At 43.9% G+C, this 24,010-nt stretch overlaps 1 protein-coding gene across 3 annotated transcripts in view; it reads left to right on the top strand.

Moving 5' to 3' along the window:
- Positions 1-5,741: 5,741 nt before the first annotated feature.
- The window catches only part of TDRP (testis development related protein), a 161,104-nt gene continuing 142,835 nt past the window's right edge, over positions 5,742-24,010 (top strand). Inside the window, exon 1 of one of the 3 annotated variants that reach the window (XM_063442904.1) lies at positions 5,742-5,762. The gene's annotated coding sequence lies outside the window, so the exon portion shown is untranslated. Of the gene's footprint in view, positions 5,763-12,785; positions 12,807-13,918; positions 14,196-24,010 lie in introns of those variants that run through there. The other 2 variants (XM_063442903.1, XM_063442902.1) reach the window with 2 other exon arrangements.

Raw genomic sequence — 24,010 nt, 5'->3', positions numbered from 1 at the left:
ACCAGGCAACCTTCTTCCATTGGTCCATGATCCAGTTCTGACGTTTATGTTCCCATTGAAGTCACTTTTGGCAGTGAACAGGGGTCATTATCGGCACTTTGACCGTTCTACACTACCCAATATGCAGCAAATTGCATGGCCAGTTCTTCTGAGCTTTCAGACCAGACAGGCTAGCCTTTGCTCCTGATGTCATTTTACCAGTTGTCTTTTCTTGCACTACTTTTGGTAGGTACTTACCACTGCATACCAGGAACACCCCACAAGACTCTATTTTGGAGATGCTCTGACACAGTTATCTAACCAGCACTGTTTGGCACTTGTCAAAGTCATGTAAATCTTTTTGCTTGCCCATTTTTCCTGCTACCAGAACATAAAATTCAAGAACTGACTGTTCACTTGCTGCCCAATATATCCTACCCCTTGACAGTTGCCATTGTAACAATATAATCAATGTTATTCACTTCTCCTGTCAGTGGGGGCTAACCAGCACAGTAACACACTGATTTACAGGGTGAGAATTCAAAGTGACTTTAAGGTCAAATAGTCAGACTGTAAAAATTCTCTAAGCCAGTTGTGCTTTCAGTTAAGCTACTCTGGCCTTACAAATGAAATTCACTTTTAATTCTCTCTTTAGAGATGGCTAAAATGTTTTTTCGATTTACCCTACTTAGAGGAAAGATTTGTTAATGTTCATGGTGCATGCATTCGTTGCTCAGCATTACTTTCATTTGTTTTATGTTGATTGAAAAATGTGAGGAATGTCACTCCCATGGTTTTGTGTTGGTTTTCATGACAACCTAATATTCATTACGGATTCATGGATGGAATGAAACACAATATTGTTCAGAATATGTGGGCAATGTATGTATTCTTTAACTGAAGTGTTATAGTTATATACATATATAAAATAAAGGTAATAATTCACTTAATAGGATTATCACATTGGTTGTCATAGTGGCATGTTAGCACATTATGAAATGTTACATGCATCAGTTACCTTACCTAAGAGGTTTTGCCTTCACTAGGCAGGTGCGCTTACACTTGAATGACCATTAGAGTGATACTAAACAACCTCCAGTTATTTAAATGTGCGTAGGGATTTGGGATAGTGCTAAAGCAGCTTTTTTCTTTGGTTTTTATTATGTATTGGGGCTGATGTGTACTATAAATATTTCTGCTGTCCAGGAGTAGTGGGAGTTTGAGCACAGGGCTTAAGTTTGTGTGTATAATACCCCCTCAAATTGAAAACCCAGCTATCTAAATCCATTGAGGTGTACTGGAAGAAGACAAACGTAAACTCAACTTCCACTAGGAGATCATTTATTCCACACACTCCTTCCCTTTTTAGTACATTATCAAAGGAGGAAGACACAAAAAAAGTATTTGTCAAAATTATCATTTAACTATTCATCAGCCACTATTGCTAAATGATAAGTCAACCTAAATGTCAATGCCCCTTACTCTCTCTTGTAAGACACACTACTCTATCTAGCTGAACTCCTTAAGATGATCTATCACTAAAACCATTTTCTTAAAGGATCACTATAGTTTGTTTTCCTGACACTATATAACCCTTAGGTCACCCCTACCCTCCGATCCCCCCTCCCGCTGGACTGAAGGGGTTACTAGAGGCTGGATTAACACTGCAATGTAAACATAGCAGTTTCTCTGAAACTGCTATGTTTACATCTGAAGGGTTAAAACCTGGGGGACCTGGCACCCAGACCACTTCATTGACCTGTAGTGGTCTGGGTGACTATAGGTCAATGAAGAGGTCTGCAAAAACTGCACTGCAAAAACCTTTCATAACACTTTATTCAAGCAGCCTGGCCACCTATTTGCCTGGATACAAAGCCCTGTCTACCACACCATACCTCCCATCTACGGCATCCCACGAAATGGAATGCTGGTGGGTGGGTAGTAAATGGTGGGCCAGTGACCCGATCATGTCACTGATTTCACCCAAAGGGGGAGGGTAAACTCAAATTACTGGCAGGTCATCCAGGCATTAATGCACATCAGGCTGCCTGTCAGGGCCGGAGCGTCCATAAGGCGGCACAAGCGGCCGCCTTAGGGCGCACCGGCCCGGGGGCGCAAAAGTCTGGGTGACCGGCAGGAGGGAAGCGCACAGCTCCCCTCTCCTGCCGGTCACTTCTTGTAGCGTGGCCAAGCGCCAACTGCAGCGCCGCGGACTGTTTGGAGGGGGCGGAGATATGACACGTCATATCCCTGCTCCCTCTGTAGCACACAGCGCGGCTGGCGCCAAGCAGGGGCGGAGCTGCCGCCGGCCACCTTCTCGCCAGCATGGGAGGAAGTCCTCCCAAGAAGACTCGAGCAGAAAGAGCAAGAGAAGGCAGAGAGAGAGGAGGGGGGCTGGGCAGGACCAGCTCCTCCAACTCCCAATTACCTCAGGCAGCACTTTGGATCCCAGGTAAGCCACCCTCCGGAACCTGTCTGTCAATGTGTGTGTCTGTGTGTGTATATGTCTGTCTGTCAGTGTGTCTGTGTGTGTATATGTCTGTGTGTCAGTGTGTCTGTGTGTGTATATGTCTGTCTGTCAGTGTGTCTGTGTGTGTATATGTCTGTCTGTCAGTATGTCTGTGTGTGTATATGTCTGTCAGTGTGTCAGTGTGTGTATGTGTCAGTGTGTCTGTGTGTGTATATGTCTGTCTGTCAGTGTGTCTTTGTGTGTTTGTGTATGTCTATCATTGTGTATGTGTGTATCTGTGTCTGTCAGTGTGTGTTTGTATGTCTGTCTGTTAGTGTGGCTTTGTGTGTTTGTGTATGACTATCATTGTGTATGTGTTTATCTGTATGTCTGTCAGTGTTTGTGTGTATCTGTATGTGTGTGTATCTGTGCGTCTGTCTATCTGAATGTGCATCAGTTTGTGTATATGTGTATCTGAATGTGTGTCAGTGTGTGTATCTTTGTGTATGTGTATCACAGTGTGTGGCAGTGTATGTGTATATGTATATGTGCATATATCTCAGCATTCAAACACCAACACTACACACAAATAAACACCTGCATGCAAACGTCAACACAACATACAACACACCTCTGTTTCAGACACCAAAATTATATATAAACACACACCTGCGTTCAAAAACCAACACTACACATAAATGCATGCTTGCATTCAAACGCAAAAACTACATACAAACACACCCCTACAATCATACAAATATACTCCATACAAACACATGCTTACAGTCAAACACACAAATACTGCTCCGTGCTAAATACAATCCTGCAAGCATGGGGAATCGGTAGAGCCCCAGCTTTCAAAGCATTGTTGAAGTTGCACGACAGATGGGGATCTATCTTTTAGCCATCCTGTGTACATACACAGACCGTCATACAGAGACATACAGTCTGTATGTCTATGTATGACTGTCTGTGTATGTATTCAAAAGGAATAAACACAGGCAACACTCCAATAGTAAGGATGGTATATTTATTGATAGGTGAACCACCCCAAAGAAAGTGCGACGTTTCGGCTCAGCAGAGCCTTATTGCATGAGCTGAAACGTCACACTTTCTATGGGGTGGTTCACCTACCAATAAATATACCATCCTTACTATTGGAGTGTTGCCTGCGTTTATTCCTTTTGAAGACTTTACTAGTGGATCCAGCGACGTCCGCCTGACACAGAGCATCCACCACTGTGGATGGCCGGAGCATTTACACGGAATCAGTGTGCAGGGTTCTTTGTTTATCTGTGAATGTATGTCTCTGTATGCCTTGTCTGTATGTCTCTTTATGACTGTCTGTGTATGTATGTCTCTGTATCATTGTGTATGTATGTCTCTATATGCCTATCTCTGTTTCTTTATGTCTGTGTCTGTATTTCTGTGTGTGCCTGTGTATGAATGTATGTCTGTGTTTGTACGACAATGTACCGTATATACTCGAGTATAAGCCGAGTTTTTCAGCACATTTTTTGTGCTGAAAAACCCCAACTAGGCTTATACTCGAGTCAATAGTATGTATTATAGCAATTTATTTCATTGCCATAATACAGACAGGGGGCTGTGGGGGCTGTCAGAGAGTTTACTTACCTCTCCTGCAGCTCCTGTCAGCTTCCTCCTCCTCCGCGCCGTCCGTTCAGCACCTCGGTCAGCTCCCACTGTAAGTCTCGCGAGAGCCGCGCAGAGGAGGAGGAAGCTGACAGGAGCTGCAGGAGAGGTAAGTAAACTCTCTGACAGCCCCCACAGCCCCCTGTCTGTATTATGGCAATGAAATAAATTGCTATAATACAGACTATTGACTCTAGTATAAGCCTAGTTGGGGTTTTTCAGCACAAAAAATGTGCTGAAAAACTCGGCTTATACTCGAGTATATACGGTACATTGGAGAGAGCTGACAGGAGCTGCAGGAGAGGTAAGTAAACTCTCTGACAGCCCCCTCCTCCCCCCCACTGAACTACCAAGGCCACTAGACCACCAGGGAAGGAGCCCCCCTCCCTGCTATGTATAAAGCAGGGAGGGGGACGAAAAAAAATAATAATAAATATTACAAATAAAATAATAAAAAATAAATATTAAAATAATAAAAAATTAATAATTAAATAAAATAAAATAATAACAATTAATCATAAAAAATATTAAAATAATAAAAAAATAATAATTAAATAAAATAAAATAATAAAAATTAATCCTAAAAAATATTAAAATAATACAAAAATAAAAAAAATTGCCCACTCCCCACCAAGGCTCTGCAACACACACACACACTGCATTCATACACACACTGCACACATACTCATACACACATACACACACACACACTACACACTGCACTCATACACACACTGCACTCATACACACACTGCACTCATACACACACGCTGCACTCATACACACACGCTGCATTCATACACACACTGTAAATAAATATTCAATTAATATATTTTTTTTAGGATCTAATTTTATTTAGAAATTTACCAGTAGCTGCTGCATTTCCCACCCTAGTCTTATACTCGAGTCAATACGTTTTCCCAGTTTTTTGGGGTAAAATTAGGGGCCTCGGCTTATATTCGGGTCGGCTTATACTCGAGTATATACGGTACCTGTATGTGTAGATTGTATGACTGTGTTTGTTTGATTGTGTGGCTTTTATGACTGTGTGTCTGTATATCTTTGTGACTGTGTGCCTGAATAATTATGTCTGTGTGCTTGTATGGTTGTGTGTCTGTATGTTTGTGTATTTGTGCATGTATGTATTTTTGCCGGTATCTATGTCTATGTGGGAGAAAAAGAGAGATAGATAGGGGCTGGGGGGAAGAAAGAGACAGAAAGGGGCTGGCGGGGAAGTAAGAAATACATAAGAGGGGTTGTAGGAGACACACTAAAGGGGGGTGTAAGGCACAAAGGGGCCAAAGGGGTAAGACATTCAAGAGAGTGGATATGCAACACTAATGGGGATAAGAAATTCAAAAGGGGGCTACGAAACACAGAGGTGAAGATGCATTGTTTATTTTTTTTTTCGGCGGGGCGGGGGCGTCAAAATGCATCTTCGCCTGTGTAGTCAAAAATCATAGCACCGGCCCTGCTGCCTGTCCATCATGTAAGGCCATCCCACTGAGGGAAGACTCTGCAGGGAGCACTGTTTCTAATGCTCTGAGTGTATAATGACGCACTTACGCTATGCTTGCCGGGGACAGTTATCTGGTATCCCCAAAAGCAGGACATCAGGGAACTAAGTTGGGACGGTGGGATAGAACCCAAAAATTAGGACTAATCCCCTGAAATCGGGTAGGTAGGGAAAACTTGTACAAAAACCATAATTGCTATAATTCTGGCTTCACCCTTGAATCCAAGCGTAGTTGGGCATCAGTATTGCTCAGTTTTTATAAGTTAATGCTGCGACTGCTTATAGCACCCTATGACATATCCTGACCTAGCCAGCATACTGCAAACTTTAACGGCTCAATGCACCTGCATAAACCAAATTGTATTCTTTTTTTTTATTGCACATCTGTTGTTAACACTTTCATTACCACTACCAGAATGATGCAGATCGCTGATAAGCTGAATACCGTAGCTTTTTAATACAGTGCTCTACTCGGCATTTAACAATTTACTTGCAAATTGATCACCATGTCATTGCATACAAATGTATCAGAATATCATTTTTGCCTATACACAAAACCATATTGTTTCCTGTATACTCCCTGATTGTTAAGGGACATATTAACCCAAGATTTTAGGAGTCTTTATAATTTTATATCCTTATAATGCGTCTCTGCATTTCCGAAAAACTGCCCTTAATGTAGGGATTAGTTTAAAATTTAGTGAAGCCTCAAGTTAACAAAACTTGACAAAACTTCTGCCACCAAATTCTATATATTCCCCCAGCCCTGTTCTTGAGTGCTCCCGCAGTATCTTCCATAGACATTAGTGTTATTGGCTACTGACTAGTGATGTACCGAACTGTTCGCTGGCGAATAGTTCCCGGCGAACATAGCATGTTCGCGTTCGCCACGGCGGGCAAACACATGCGCGGTTTGATCCGCCCCCTATTCGTCATCATTGAGTAAACTTTGACCCTGTGCCTCACGGTCAGCAGACACATTCCAGCAAATTAGCAGCAGACCCTCCCTTCCAGACCCTCCCATCTCCTGTACAGCATCCATTTTACATTCATTCTGAAGCTGCATTCTTAGATAGAGGAGGGAAAGTGTAGCTGCTGCTCATTTGATAGGGAAATGGATAGCTAGGCTAGGGTATTCAGTGTCCACTACAGTCCTGAAGGACTCATCTGATCTCTGCTGTAAGGACAGCGTGTACTCTGCCAACCTCTGCCAGTGTACTTTGCCACTCATATCTGGTGTCACAATAGCGTGCCTTTAAAAAGAAAAAAAAGTTTTTCACTGTAAGCTAATAGCAGTCAGTGTCCTTCAAGCGGGTGTGTCAGGCCTTCAGCGTGTACTCTGCCAACCTCTGCAAGTGCACATTGCCACTCATATCTGGTGTCACTATAGCGTGCATTTAAAACCCCAAAACTTTTTTCACTGTTATAGATTGAATAGCAGTTAGTTGTCTTCAAGCGGGTGTGTCAGGCCTACAGCGTGTACTCTTCCAACCTCTGCCAGTGCACATTGCCACTCATATCTGGTCTCACAGTAGCTTGCACGCATAGTACCACTAATCCAAAAAAAAATGACAGGCAGAGGCAGGCCACCCCGCAGGGGCCGTCGTGGTCGTGGTGCTGTGATTCCCTTTTGCCCTAGAATAATGCCCAATTTTCAGAGGCCACGTACCCTGAAGGACATAGTTGACTGGCTAACACAGGACACCCAATCTTCTACAGCTTCCGCTCGGAACCTTGACGCACCATCCTCCTCCAGCTTAGCTTCGGGCACCTCTCAAGATACCACTCACCCGCCTGCCGCCACCACCAACACTAGCACCACAGCCGCTTCACTTTATCTGTCAGAGGAGTTATTTACACATCCGTTTGAAGAAATGAGTGATGCGCAACCATTATTGCCAGAAGATGTAGATAACAGGGATATGTCTCAGTCAGGAAGCATTACACACATGGACGTACGGTGTGATGATGATGATGTTGTACCCGCTGCTGCTTCCATTGCTGAGTTTTCAGATACAAGTGAAGCGGTTGATGATGACGATGCGTCCATGGATGTCACGTGGGTGCCCGCTCGGCAAGAAGAAGAACAGGGTGAAAGTTCAGATGGGGAGACAGAGAGGAGGAGGAGACGAGTTGGAAGCAAGGGGAGGTCGTCGCAAGGAGCTAGTGGCACAGTCAGACAGCATGCATCGGCACCTGGGGACAGCCCAACAGCACACCAATCAACGCATGCTGTGTCCACCACCAGAATGCCGTCATTGCAGAGCTCAGCAGTGTGGCATTTTTTTTGTGTGTCTGCCTCTGACAACAGCGATGCCATTTGCAACCTGTGCCAAAAGAAACTGAGTCGTGGGAAGTCCAACACCCACCTAGGTACAACTGCTTTGCGTAGGCACATGATCGCACATCACAAATGCCTATGGGATCAACACATGAGTACAAGCAGCACACAAACTCAAAGCCGCCATCCTCCTCCTGGTCCAGCATCTTCAGCCACGTCATCGACTGCTGTCCTCCTTGCCCCCTCTCAACCATCCGCCACTCCGTCTCTCGTCTTTAGCAGTTCCCGCTCATCTGCCCACAGTCAGGTGTCTGTCAAGGACATGTTTAAGCGTAAGAAGCCAATGTCAGAAAGTCACCCCCTTGCCCAGCGTCTGACAGCTGGCTTGTCTGAACTATTAGCCCGCCAGCTTTTACCATACAAGCTGGTGGAGTCTGAGGCGTTCAAAAAATTTGTGGCTATTGGGATACCTCAGTGGAAGGTACCCGGATGAAATTTCTTTGCACAAAAGGCAATCCCCAACCTGTACTCGATTGTGCAAAAGGAAGTAATAGCATGTCTGGCACACAGTGTTGGGGCAAGGGTCCATCTGACCATTGATACCTGGTCTGCAAAGCATGGTCAGGGCAGGTATATCACCTACACTGCGCATTGGGTAAACCTGCTGACGGCTGACAAGCATGGAATGCGTGGCTCTGCAGAGGAGTTGGTGACACCGCCACGACTTGCAGGCAGGCCTGCTGCCACCTCCTCTACTCCTCCTACTCCATCCTCTTCCATAACCTCCTCGGCTGAGTCCTCTTCTGCTGCTGCGTCTTGCTCCACATCAACGGCACCCCCCCAGCTCCCCAGGTACTATTCCACATCCCGGATACGGCAGTGTCAGGCTGTCTTGGGTTTGACTTGCTTGAAAGCAGAGAGTCACACCGGACAAGCACTCCTGTCTGCCCTGAACGCACAGGTGGAAAAGTGGCTGACTCCACAGCAACTGGATATCGGCAAAGTGGTTTGTGACAACGGAACAAATTTGTTGGCGGCATTGAAGTTGGGCAAGTTGATACATGTGCCGTGCATGGCACATGTGTGTAATCTGATCGTACAACGCTTTGTGCATAAGTACACAGGCTTACAGGACGTCCTGAAGCAGGCCAGGAAGGTGTGTGGCCATTTCAGGCGTTCCTACACGGCCATGGCGCACTTTGCAGATATCCAGCGGCGAAACAACATGCCAGTGAGGCGCTTGATTTGCGACAGCCCGACACGTTGGAATTCAACACTCCTAATGTTCGAGCGCCTGCTCCAACAAGAAAAAGCCGTTAATGAATATTTGTATGACCGGGGTGCTAGGACAGCCTCTGGGGAGCTGGGAATTTTTTTGCCACGTTACTGGACGCTCATGCGCAATGCCTGTAGGCTCATGCGTCCTTTTGAGGAGGTGACAAACCTAGTCAGTCGCACCGAAGGCACCATCAGCAACATCATACCATTTGTTTTCTTCCTGGAGCGTGCCCTGCGAAGAGTGCTGGATCAGGCCGTAGATGAGCGTGAAGAGTTGTGGTTACCATCATTACCAGAAACAGCCTTATCAGCATCGCTTGCTGGACCTGCGGCAACGCTGGAAGAGGATTGTGAGGAAGAGGAGTCAGAGGAGGAATGTGGCTTTGAGGAGGAGGAGGAAGACCAACCACAACAGGCATCCCAGGGTGCTCGTTGTCACCTATCTGCTACCCGTGGTGTTGTACGTGGCTGGGGGGAAGAACATACCTTCATTGAGATCACTGAGGAGGAGGAACGGGAAATGAGTAGCTCGGCATCCAACCTTGTGCAAATGGGGTCTTTCATGCTGTTGTGCCTGTTGAGGGACCCTCGTATAAAAAGGCTGAAGGAGAACGACCTGTACTGCACCCTACGCTACTAGACCCCCGGTATAAGCAGAAAGTGGCTGAAATGTTACCAAATTACAACAAGTCGGAAAGGATGCAGCATTTGCAAAATAAATTAAAAAGTATGCTTTACACAGCGTATAAGGGTGATGTCACAGCACAACGGGAATCTAACAGGGGAAGAGGTGAAAGTCATCCTTCTCCTCCCACGACCATGCCGGCAAGGACAGGACGCTTTAAAGACGTGTTGTTGATGGAGGACATGCGGAGCTTTTTAAGTCCTACGCATCACCACAGCCCTTCGGGATCCACCCTCAGAGAACGACTCGACCGACAGGTAGCAGATTACCTCGCCTTAACTGCAGATATCAACACTCTGAGGAGCGATGAACCCCTTGACTACTGGGTGTGCAGGCTTGACCTGTGGCCTGAGCTATCCCAATTTGCGATAGAACTTCTGGCCTGCCCCGCTTCAAGTGTCCTGTCAGAAAGGACCTTCAGTGCAGCAGGAGGTATTGTCACTGAGAAGAGAAGTCGCCTATGTCAAAAACGTCTAGATTACCTCACCTTTATTAAGATGAATGAGGGATGGATCCCGAAGGGACTGACACTGGGCGATACATTCGATTAAAAAAGGCCTGATGAGATGAGCTGCCTTGGGCTAAAAATGGTCCACACGCTGCTGTATTTTAGCTCTGAATGCCGGTTGACTTGCGTGACTTATCCGCCACCAACTAGGGTTCAAGCCGCAATGTTTTAGGGCACTTTCTGCCTGGGAAACAAACATCAATTTTTCTGGCCACTGCTACAGCAGCAGCTGCAACAATACCTAATTTTTCAGGCATGTGTACATGCCTAATTTTTCGGGCCTCTGGTGCTGCACTGTGGCTTCAAAAACAAAACCAAAAAAGGCACATAACAGGGATTAAACTGATAGGAATAATACTACTTAACACACCACTCCTATCTGGTGGCACATTAGACTGCACACGCAATGCCCCAAATTTGAAGTAGGAGGACCAACCAAGCATCTTTTTCCATCTCCCGGTTCCTAAAATCGATGCCATATACATGTCCCCTGATAGGGCGCCAGCTCGTTATTCTCTTGAGCGCCAGCTCGTTATTCTCTTTTTCACTTCACTAGGGACACTTTACTGCACTATGGGCACTTAGACCCACTCTTTGTGTTGCACAGTGTTATTCCTAGCCAGCATCTGTGATGGGAAATCAGGCAGTCATCTAAACGTTTAGATTGAGCTTTAGCTTAGAACACCCTTGAAGGTGTTTAAGGAGATTAGGGCTAGAGGATTCTTCTTAGACCTCTCGGAGTCTTTATAGCCCTTCTACCTATCCAGCATTTCTGGAAACTAGCTAGAGCTAGAGAAAGGGTGGCTGTGTGCCTGTGATACATTTAACTTTATATCCCCTTATGGACACTTTATCACTCCGGTCTCCATACTCTCTGCCTATACCCATCTATTTAGAGGGAATTTCCTTGCCCCTGCCAATATTATATAATAGGTAATAGTATTATCATTATTACACAATTATCCACTATAGGGGAATGAGTATATTATCCCTTTGTTATTTATAAATGATACGATAAAGACTTTTGTCCATTACTCAATTTACTTTAACAAAGGGTACTAACCACGGTATTAGGAAGCATTACTCTGCTTTCCCTTTCTCCCTCTATTATACACCTATGCTCACTAGGATTTGTAGGTATCACTTTATTATAGTTGTCTAACCTTTTCCTATGCCAGTTTTAGATCTCCTTCTTGGGAGATCTTTTCTTTTTTCAGTTTATTAGCATACTTTCAGGGACCCTTGGTGTTGTACGTGGCTGGGTGGAGGAAGAGACCTTCAATGACATCAGTGAGGACAAGGAACGGACATGGCTAGCTTGGTATCCAACCTTGTGTAAATGGGGAGTTTGCGGTTGTGCAAATGGACTGTTTGCGGTTGTTTGCGGTGCGTTAAACGGGGAGTTTGGTCTGTCACTGTGAAGCGGGCGTAACCCTTACACTACATGATCGATACAACATCATACAGTAGGTCCCCCCCCTCATTATTTTTATGGCCCCCACCCACCTCTCACGGGTGGGGGCCGGGGGGGGAGGACAGTAGGTCCCCCCCCCCTTATCCTTATTTACTGAATATTCCCCTGTATAACAATGTTTGGCATTTAGTGAACAGTCTCTATTCTGCTCTGTGTCAGTGTGTATCAGGGTCCCTGAGGACAGGTGTCAATCCATATCTGCCAAGTGACCCTATGTAGGGGGAACAGTCCCTATTCTGCTCTGTGTCAGTGTGTATCAGGGTCTCTGAGGACAGGTGTCAATCCATATCTGCCAAGTGACCCTATGTAGGGGGAACAGTCCCTATTCTGCTCTGTGTCAGTGTGTATCAGGGATCCTAAGGACAGGTGTCAATCCATATCTGCCAAGTGACCCTATGTAGGGGGAACAGTCCCTATTCTGCTCTGTGTCAGTGTGTATCAGGGTCCCTGAGGACAGGTGTCAACCCATATCTGCCAAGTGACCCTATGTAGGGGGAACAGTCCCTATTCTGCTCTGTGTCAGTGTGTATCAGGGGCTCTGAGGACAGGTGTCAATCCATATGTCAAGGTGTCAATATGTCATATGTCATGTTTCAATCCATATCCATTGTGATTTAGGAATGTTAGGTGATTTATGCCCTTTATGGATTAAAACCAGACTCTGCATCAACTGTGTAATTTTCCATGCTCCATGAGTTTTGCCATGGATCCTCCTCCGGCGTGCCACAGTCCAGGTGTTAGTCCCCTTGAAACAACTTTTCCATCACTATTGTGGCCAGAAAGAGTCCCTTTGGGTTTTAAAATTCGCCTGCCCATTGAAGTCTATGGCGGTTCGCCCGGTTCGCCGGTTCGCAAACGTTTGCGGGTTCGCGAACCGAAAATTTTGTGTTCACGACATCACTACTACTGACATGGGCTCCTGGTGGATGAAGTTACAGGAGGTGATTATCGAAGATGACAGTACCTGTGGGGCACAGCATAAGGTATGTACAATTTATCTGTGCTGCACATAATATGGTAACATGTCATGATTCCCTTTTATTCCAGAAGTTTGGTCCTTAAGGGGTTAAACTACAATAAATGTGTTAAGAAAACAGTCTGTGTAAATAAGATACATTGTTCTTGTCCTAAATTGCATTTTAGTTGCATAATGTATTATTAGTAAGTCACCTACAATTTCTCTGAACACCTCCACTCACACCCCTAAATTAAAGTCTCCCTCTTTTTTCATTTGAAAAGGTGGCATTTATGCCCTTGTGGGTGACAGAGCAGCTTTAAGTGATGAATTTGTGAAATGACACCATGTATTTTGTGTTTTGAATCAATTAGTTTCAGCAGCAGTACCACATGGAACAGTTACAACTGAAAATAGTTCCATAGACAAAATATCTATGTAGATGCATATTAAGTGATCTAAAAATAATGCGGTCCTTGGATGGTTTGGGGGGATAGAACACCCTATAAATCCTACTGCTTGTTTAGGGCAAAGCACTGTAAATTAGGAATTGTGTGAAAAATCTATAACATGCATTACTCAGCAGTGGTGTCGCCATGAAGACCAAAATGTATACAAAATACAGATTAAGGAACAGCGCACACACAATTTTTTTTTCAATAATTAAATTTTACAAGACTACTTAAAATCTCCTATCTCAGCAAGCCAATATGGGGATTCAGTTACACCACATGGGCCATATCGTGTTACGCCCAGCACTACGTCACCGTACAACAATATCGGTGGGTCCTACATTTATTTAAAATAATGATGTATATTGTATCAATCGTATCAACCTGTCTTGTGTATATATATATATATATATATATATACACAAACAGCTGTTCACGTGGCACACATTTAAACATTGTGGTTTTCTATTTTACAACAATCATTCTGCCTAGAGCTAACAGAAAACAGAGTGGCGCGTCTGTGTCTTTGAGGAACGAGTGAAAGGAAGTGGTTACATTAGATTCTATTTAACCCCCTATTTATTCTAGACCTCAGATGTTCAGCATAATAGGCCTCTGCAGATCCTGATTTGGAGAGACCTGTAATGCATGATGTTGCAGTCTGCCTTCTAACGGCAGGAGGAGCTGAGCCGAGCTGTAACAGAACTATTATCAGACCCATATGCAATGGTCTGCATACATGCAGTGCTTTTCCGGGTATGAATTAATTATTATCACTATTACTGTCTTTCTCTGGAACATGTCATCACAGAAGAGGTGGGGGCAGCATTAAGGGGCCCAGCTAGGATTTCTTTCATTATACTACACATGCTGGAGAGACTACACACACACAGCATCACAGCTTATATCGTATTGGATTAATGGGCACACTTGGCTACGAAGATACGCGTTATAATTGAACTGAAGTAAGTTGTCATTTTTAAAAAATGTTTCATACACAAGTTAGTCTTGTATTTATTTTCTTTGTCTGAAGGTGCCCATTCCAGGTATGAATGGGTTAAAAGTTAAATGATTACATTCCTTTATCCTGGCTACTTTTACCTGCAGGGACATATAATATGACCACGAGGATTTGGTTGGGAAAAAAGATACTGCCATTTGTTCCTTTACAGTCATTTCTGTTTATTTGTGAAATGTGCGGGTATTGAATTACTTAATGCTTAATCTGTATTTCCTGATAATGGCAAATAAACTAAACATACACTATGGTCAGTGAAATTCAGATAAATGCTTTTGCAGCATTCAGCACTCCAGTGACCTTGGCCTGTAAGTTTTGGGTTGTAATTTTGCAGGCATGTAGACCTTGAATAATTGCCTGTAGCTAATGACCATTTCTGGGTCAGACTAGAATCAATGCAATAGTAAACGGGCTATAGATTTACCTCCACTAAACCCATATCAAATTATAAATGTGTGCAGTGCAGACACATATTTTACCCCAGCAAGACTTAATAGAAAAGTCTAGTATTCGACTTTTAGATTTATTTTGTATTTACAAACCTTTTTAAGTGTGTTTGTTTAATTGCGTGAAAGAAAACCATCAGTACTATTGTTAGTCTCTTGATAAAGTCATATAGTATACTATTGGTGCTAATATAGTTAGTAAATAATATATATTATTTTAACCTGCTTTTATTTGAGATAGTTTCAGAAACCACTCATCTCTTGTAGGGTCTGTTTTAGCCAAACATAAGTTTCATCATACAGCAAGCTCATTCACCAGAGTTGGATTACTCATAAAGTGGCACAATCGGTTGCCCAGAACCAGGGTTCCAACTGGGACCCCCTGGGCCTCTGTCTGGGCCTGGTACACTGGCTCTGGCTGAGGGGGACTTTTTTTGAGCCAGCAGGGAGATCAAAAGATCTCAGCTATTGCTGCCCAGTCACAATTAATATACAGGGAGAACCTGAGGGCTGTAAAATAAAGAATGGAGGGTGGACAGATCAGTGTCCACCCTACGTAATGGTGGAGCTATAATTAAATAATAAAGTGAGGGGGAGACAAAGTATCTGTCGAGGCCCCCATACATGGCTAGTGGATGGTGGCTTTAAAAAAATAAATAAAACAATAAGGGGATCTAATGCTTCAGCCCCTACCCAATTGCAGTAGGTGGGGGCTCTAATTAAATATTGAAGAATGGATGGCCATGCAAAAAAAACAATATCCTACATATCACTAGCCCTAATAATAGTGAGAGGGCATATAATCTAATACTTATAAAAAAAATTATAATTACCATAATATGTCTTTATCTTCTTAAATCTTTTTTACTTCATCTCCAAAATATCCCAACTCGATTTTTAAAACAAAAAAAGTTTTGAAACTATATTGATCGCAAAAAGAAATGATGAGTAAATAAAATACACACCTCAATAGAACTAATCTTTTAACCCCATTTGAGTGTTCCACATAGACTGAGCTCAACACGGCGGCAAAAAGCTTTATAAGGCTTTTTCACACAGTGCAATATCAGTCAACCATTCTGTGCCAAACTGGTTGGATATATTTTTGCCTTCAAAACTATTGGTTTCAGCAAAGTATCCCAGCACACTACTGAGACAATTCAGCCCTTGTTTCTGAGTAGACTCCAGGCTAACTGATCTACTTGGGAGCCATTTTTATGCCATTTTTTTCAACCTGGGGCCAATCTACTAAACAGAGTACAGTTAGCATAGGTAGAAGTAGAAAGGTAGATGGAGTTAGATACAGTTAAATAGAGTTCGGATTAGTGATAAATATGGCTACAGATTAGTGTTACTGTTAAACTGGGTTATGGCTAGCTAGTGTTATGGTTAGGAAGTTTTAGATAGCGTTAGCGTTAGACAAAGCTATGGCCAGTTCATGAAAGTCAAGGTTAGCTAGTATATTAGGTCTAGCTGGGGGGCTAAAATTAGCTATGACTATGTTAGCTACAGTTTGGGTTTGATGTGATGATTAACAAGGGTTAGCTTGTATAAGGATCACTTGGTGTTAAAGTGGCATCAACGACTGTTGCTTGTCAGTTTGATCATACCAATTAAGTCACTTCACAACATAGTGTCTCTGAAAAGCAAGCAAAGAGTGTCAGAATTAGGGCATGTCTCCAAATTGACCTGTAAATTGTAAAAAACTGACCCTGTACATTTTCCAAACACCTGGCAAAGTTATATACAGTATTTGTGAAGTATTTGCTGCACATGAGAGATAAATTAGAAATCCGATGAGTTGGAACTAGTGTACCACCCTAGATGTTGCCTTTAACCCCTTAAGGACACATGACGTGTCTGACATGTCATGATTCCCTTTTATTCCAGAAGTTTGGTCCTTAAGGGGTTAAATTTTAATACCTATGTGAAAAACAAAAGAAAGGGATGCTCCAAACAAAAACCAAGAGTGTTTCATAAAACAAAGATTTTAGTTAGGAACATCCCACCAATATTGAGTTTAAAAAAATAAAAGAAAGACTAAAACTTGTTCTGGCCTGCGTACTGATGCTACTGGAGGTGGAGTTACACATCTGACAGCAAAGGGGTTAATCTCTGTATGTGCAGAGAAAAGCTGCAAATACAAACTCCAGGCACCATGACCACTTAAAATTACTGAAGTGATCATGGTGCTTGTCGTAACCCTTTAACAGGAAATCTGTCAGAAATGAATCATGAAACAACATGGTAAAAAGACTCACAATAGCCAAGTTGTTTCCTTTTGCATATGGGTTGCAACGGTGGGGTAGGTGGGAGCTACTATTTTATTCCAAAAATGATATGTCACATACATCAACCAGTGAACATTTTAAAACTGAAATTGGTATGGCTGGAATTAGACTAACTTCTCAAAAACCTGCCAAAGTTTTCCATGGGGGATACTGCCATACCTGGGGGCAGAAGCAGAATACAAATTTTGTTTATAATATCATAGCAGAAGGTCCCACATGGTTATTGAAATTCCCCATAAAAAAAACACACACACACACACACAAAAAAGTAAGTATAATCAGCACTTCTGACAGATCCCCCCTCTCATAATATTGTAAAATGCTACGAAATCTGTTGGTGCAATATAAATAGCGATAATAATAATGATATAATGGTTACTCGTAAAGTGTCAAAATGCTCTTTTGACACTTTGTAGAAATAGATACTTTTCAATGGAAGTTTTGGATTCTGAAACTGCTACTGAAATCAGAATCTACCAGATGTGGCAAGAGATTAACTTTAAATCTGCAATTCACTCCTTGCAATATTTGTCCTATCATTTAATAAATTAATTGAAATCATGAGGTGTGATGTAATTGTCACAATCAAGACTGGGTGAATCTATTTTGAGTTACTTTTCTTTAGCTACTCTAATTGTGTAACAATAATTATAAACAAAATTGTTGAAACAAATAATGAGATTTTGAAATAATTTATTTATACCTAATGTTTTTTTATTATTATTATCTTATTATTTATATAGCGCCATCAGATTCCGTAGCGCTGTACAATCGGTGGACTAACAAACATGTAATTGTAACCAGACAACTGGACATACAGGAACAGAGGGATGGTGGGCCCTGCTCAATGAGCTTACATTCTAGAGGGAGTGGGGTATAGTGACACAGAGGGTAAAAGTAGGGATACGAAGTAGGTTGTTAGAAAAGTATTCACTGAGGGCTTAGTAGGTCATTTTTGACAGTTGCAGGAGAGGAGTCATTAAGGGTGGGGGATGAAAACCTGCTAACAGTTTAATTGATATGCTTTCTTGAAGAAGTGAGTTTTCAATGATTTTTTTAATGAGTGAAGACTGGGTGAAATTCTTACGGAGAAGGGATGGGAGTTCCACAGAAAAGGGTGCAGCCGGGGGCGGGGCTGGGCCGCCGAGCTGAGCGGTCGCAGGACGGATCAGCTCCTGCTAAATTTGACCTTTTTAGCCTGTAAACCATGCTTTAGGAGGGAGTGAATGGTCCGCGACTGCGACCCCCGATGTCCTTGGGCTACCAGAGCTGAGGAGAGGCTTGCTCCTGCAGTTCTAGTCCCTCAGGGGAGAGGTCCCTGCGGCCACAGGCGAGACCTTACCCGGCAGTGAGTGGAGCGGACGGCCGCCGCACCACTATCCTGCCCACTGGAGCCTGACAAGCACAGATACTGCCGGCGGACCCGGTCCCGACTCCCCCCCCCTCTGGACCGGGGGGGTGATCCCGGTCCTCACCCTGAAGCAGCACTCAGAAACACCACAGCGCACGCCCCAGGCCTAGATCCAAGATGGCGGAGGCCATGTGCGCAGACACAGAGCTGCAGAGCCTGATGCAGACACCACCTGGTCCGGCGCGCAAAGCAACGAGCACTACCCGACCTCGGATTAGACGGGCAGGGCAAAACCTAAACATGGGGCCGACCGCAGGAATAAGGAAGCGGACAACACATAAAGGACATTACCATAAAAGCTCTGGCAAGTATCGGAACAACCACCGACATCCACACCCGCGCAAACCCGCTGGCGGCACCGACCGGAAAAACAACACGTTGGATAGCAGCCCTTAGACCTGGGCTATATGGGTGCCCTGGCGAGACAGAGCTCCAATTTCTGGCAGTGAGGGAGAAGCTAAACGTGCCACCCAAAGAAGGGACTATCTACTTCAGCACGTGAGTGGCATCGGGTGAAGATTTTTGCAACCATAGGGACTCTTTTCACCACAGCTGAACATGGTCCTTAATCACACTCGTTTTGCATCCCCTGATTTGTGGTTCCCTGCAGCACTGTATTGTTTTGTGTTTCCACTATTGTCTCTGTCCTATCTCCGCAGTCTCATAATACAACACGACAAGTGCCCTGTGGGTAGTCAGACTACTGTCATGTCTCCCAAGCGTTTCATATGTCACATAGGTGCAGCACTAGATTACCTAAATTACCTCTCATATAGTCAGCCAGCGCAATGCATGTCTCATGTTAATTAGGTGAACGTACCTGCAATGTTAACTCTACTGTAACCCTTATCTCAAACTCGTAACCCACATTCGTAAAAAAGCTAGACTAAGCCAGTATCACACAAACTGACTGTTACTTGAAGTTGCTCAAAATTAGCTGAAAAGAAATGCCAGCGATGTTACCTGAAGTTAAGAGACACATTCAGCTGTTTAAACCCTCTATTGTTTATTGCTTGAAATACCTCTAAACAAAAATTGTGCTAGATTTCCCATGTACCCTTATACTGAAATGTGTATAATGCGTTGGAGGAATGCCTTTGGGGTACCTCATGACCATCTGTTATAAGCTTATGCACGACAAAAAATAAAGAATTAAAAAAAAAAAAAAAAGAAAAGGGTGCAGCCCTGGAAAAGTCTTGGTGGCGAGCGTTAGAGGTGGGAGTACGGACAGAGGATATACGTAGGTCTTTGGCAGAGCGTAGGGGCCTATGTTATGTTATGTACACACACTGGGTATCCGAAAATGCCCTGTCTATCCTTTAAAAAACAATATATAATATGTATAGGTACACTTAAAGTGAGAGCATTAAATTACAGTGAATCAAATATATAATTCAAAAAATGTATCTGTCACGAATGCACATCATTTCTTAAAAGCTTTAGCAAGGGGTTAAACTTTGTATGTATAAATGTTTTCACGGTTCCAGCAGGTGTACTTGGTGCTTGTCATTATCAGTACACATGTGTAGAAATACATGTTACCTAAAGTGATACCGATGAGCTTATATTGAATTTTTATTAATTATTTATTACTATTATTTGCAGAGCACCAACATATTCTGTAGCGCTGTACAATTGTTAAAAGCAGTAAAAGCTGAAGTAGAGTTGAGTAGAAATGAAGTGGATTTGATACAGTTGGTTTGTGGAATTGGCCCTTAAAGATATCCATATTTTGTACAGCTTACTTATGAAACGAAAAACATGGAGGTTTATTTCCAGAGATATCATTTTATACCAATCTGGACAAAATCTACACGTTGTCTTCTAAGTACACATTCCCCACTAATATGGAACATTTCGTTCTATGTTTATTGCAATGCATCCTTTTAAAAAGGAAAATGAAAATACATTTTTTGCCAGACAATGCGGTGTAGCTGCTTAGTTATAGACACTGCTCATGAGCCCTGATCATCAACTTAACAGATCAGAGTTCTGTTCTAAAATTTAGTTAGACATTGTAAAAGGATAGGAGGCACCATTGGTATGTGCCTAATTGTCCCACTTGTTTCCAAAATGACTGACAAATCTACTTATTGGCAAGGGTAAACTTGCTATCAAATGTAGAGAGGGTGCTTAGTGCATTTAGCAAAAGAAACATACAGATAAATATTTGTTTCAGATTTCTTGTATAGCACCTTGATCAGAATGATTCCACATAACATATGTAGAATTAGACTACAGTGATATCGTCACTAAAAGAAGAACAAAGAGATGCCATGGTGATAATGGAATAAAGGGAGAAGCAGTAAGACACTTGTGGATTTGAGTTCTGATGGTGGTACCTGTATGGCGATTCAGATGAATGGCTTGTTGCAGTAGTAGGATGCTAAGATGAGGCGAGAGCAGGCAGGATAATGGGGAAAGTGGTAATGGTAGAAGAGTAGACAAGTGTACAATTGTAGAGAAAACTATGTCAGTAAATCATTTTAAAATTCTGTTAGTACTTATGAAGTCAGTAGACTTTTTTTCAGGAATAGAGTGATACAAGCTAAGCAAGGAATCTTAAAAGAACATTCCAAGCACCATAACAACTATAAGTCACTGTAGTGGTTATGGTGTCATGTGTGCCCTGGCGCCCATCCATTGTAAGCAGGGCTGGATTAAGAGCACACTGGACCTGGTGCTGACAATTATGATGGGCCTAATTACGGAATCTTATCGACCAAAAACACTAAAACAGTCATACCTCCCAAGCGCCATGTATCTGATGGAGATGGTGCTGGAGGGAAACTCATAGGATGCAGCTATGAGAAAACACATACTCTATGCTAATCTCTCTCTAATGTATGCTTTCATCTTTCAAGTAAATCCATAACCCCTAACAGCCGTGTCTAGTGAAGCAGGAAGTCAATGGGTGGGGTAAAAGGGTGGGCCACTGGTGCGACCAGACCTGCCAAAAGGGGAGAACATGACCAGGCCTGCCAAAAGGGGAGAACACGTGACCAGACCTGCCAAAAGGGGAGAACATGCCCAAAAAGGGGGCATGTCTGTCCAAAGAATTTGAAGGACAGCCTGGCATGAATGCATGTCAGGCTGCCCGCCAATAGTGCAGGCTGTCCAACTAAGGGCATACATACAGGCAGCACCCTGAGCTTGACATAAATCGTCTAATGACGCGCTCACTCCATGCTTTCTAAGGACTGTCCCCTAGCACTCGCTGGTCCACTTGTCCCCTTACCTTCTTACTAGCAGGCAGAAGTTCCTGGTATATAGTCTGAGAAAGAGAAGAGGTGTATGTAGTAAGTGTAAAAGAAAGGGGACATGCCACAGTGTTAGAGAGACAAACGTCTGCATTACCTAAACTAATTTTATTGTCAGCCAGTCCACACAAGTTTTGTTCCCATACATCCCTCTTAAGCTTCCGCGCTTAAAGGGACCCTATAGTCACCAGAACAACTACAGCTTATTGTATTTGTTCTGGTAAGTAGAATCATTCCATTCAGGCCTTTTGCAGTAAACACTGTCTTTTCAGAGAAAATAACTCCACTGGCCACTCCTTAGATGGCTACTAGAGGTGCTTCCTGGGGCAGTACTGCCTAGTGTGCAGCACTGCCATTCAGTGTCTCCACCCTCTGCATGCAGACACTGAACTTTCCTCATAGACACTGACACTGAGAGACCCGGGGACACTGAGAGACATGGAGACACTGAGAGACCCAGGGACATGGGGACACTGGGAGACATGGGGACACTGAGACACTAGGGACACAGACACTGGGAGACATGGGGACACTGAAATATTTGGGGACACTAAGACACTAGGGACACAGAGACATAGGAACACAGACACGGGGAGACTAGGGGACACTGGGAAACTAGGGGACACTGGGGACACTGGCTGGGAGACAGACACTTGGGGACACTGGGAGACATGGGAACAGTTGTGGACATAGACATGGGGACATTGGAACATATAGGGACACTGGGAGACATGGGGACACTAGGCACACTGTGACACTAGGAACACAGACACTGGGAGACATGGGGACACTGAAACATTTGGGGACACTAAGACACTAGGGACACAGAGACATGGGAACACAGACACTGGGAGACTAGGGGACACTGGGAGACTAGGGGACACTGGGAGACTAGGGGACACTGGCTGGGAGACAGACACTTGGGGACACTGGGAGACAAGGGGACAGTTCTGGACATATACATGGGGACCCTGGGGCATATAGGGACACATGGGGACACTAGGCACACTGAGAGACATGGGACACAGACACTGAGACACTAGTGACACTGGATGGGGAACATGGGGATACTGAGAGAAATGGGGACATAGTGTCTCCGTGTCCCAATGTCTGGGTGTCTCACAGAGTCCCCATGTGTCTCAGGATCCCCATGTGTCCCAGTGTCCCCTAGTGTCTCAGTGTCCCCATGTTTTCCACAGTGTCACCAAGTGTCTCAGTGTTTCCAGGTCTCCCAGTGTCTGTGTCCCCATGTGTCCCCTAGTGTCTGTGTCCCCATGTATCTCCTAGTGTCTGTGTCCCCTAGTGTCTCAGTGTCCCCATATGTCCCCTAGTGTCTCAGTGTCCCCATATGTCCCCTAGTGTCTCAGTGTCCCCTAGTGTCTCAGTGTCCCCATGTGTCCCTGCTGCCTTTCCACCCATCCCTCACTTACCTGAGCTGTAGTCTGTCTCTGCAGGCTGGGTGCTGCTGTCTGGACTCTGTGCTGTGTAGCTGCTCCCCCACGGATCAGTGAGTAGTAGAGAGAGGCAGGGAGGGATATGCTGTAACTTCCTATCCCTGCCTCTCTCCACACACAGTGACCCCTACTGGCCGGTGCTGGTATTGCAAAGTAATCTCCATTTATTCTGAGAAAAATACCTGCATTTGTATTGCCGGTATTACTGCAATACCGGCACGGCCAGGCAGCCTAAAATACTGGCTATACCAGTAAAATACCAGTCAGGTGGCAAACCTAAGAGTAGTGTGTGAAACAAAATGGGCCTATTCCATGGGCCTGGGCCTGGAGCTGCAGCTCCATCAGTCCCTATGTTAATCCGGCCCTGATTGTAAGGAGTCAAACTGTTTTTGAATGGTTTGACTTGGTATCTGGGGTCAACTGAGTGCTGCTCTGGAAGTTTCTAAACAGGATCTTCCGTTACCTCTTTGGAGCTAAGTCTGGCAATACGTGGCTTATCCCATTGGCTGAGAGTGGTCAGCTAATGCTCTCATTGAAAAGCTTAGCTGAGGAGAGTTAACAGTAGTTTTCTATTTAGAAACATCTGACTCACCAGAGATTTTAGTGGAGACGGGGAGAGGTGCCCAGCATACCCCAGGTAAAGTTTAAATGTTCAAAAAAGGGTTTAACTACTTACTATAGACAACAGAGCACCCTTCATGAGCTGTAGTGGTTATGGTGCTTGGAGGTTTACTTTAAAGATACAGGCATGTGCATTTTGAATTGTAAAAAGCAAATAATGAAGTACTAAGTAAAGCTAAAGAGGATGAAATTGTAGCTGAATATGGTAATGAACAAGGGAACATATAAGCAGGTTTGGTGATGGATGGATGGATGGACACATTGTGTCAAATATTGCAG

Source organism: Pelobates fuscus, chromosome 2 (genome assembly GCF_036172605.1).
Source record: "Pelobates fuscus isolate aPelFus1 chromosome 2, aPelFus1.pri, whole genome shotgun sequence".
Taxonomy (NCBI): Eukaryota; Metazoa; Chordata; class Amphibia; order Anura; family Pelobatidae; genus Pelobates; species Pelobates fuscus.
The sequence above is the reverse complement of the archived record's forward strand: the minus strand, read 5'-3'. Positions and strand labels throughout refer to the sequence as shown.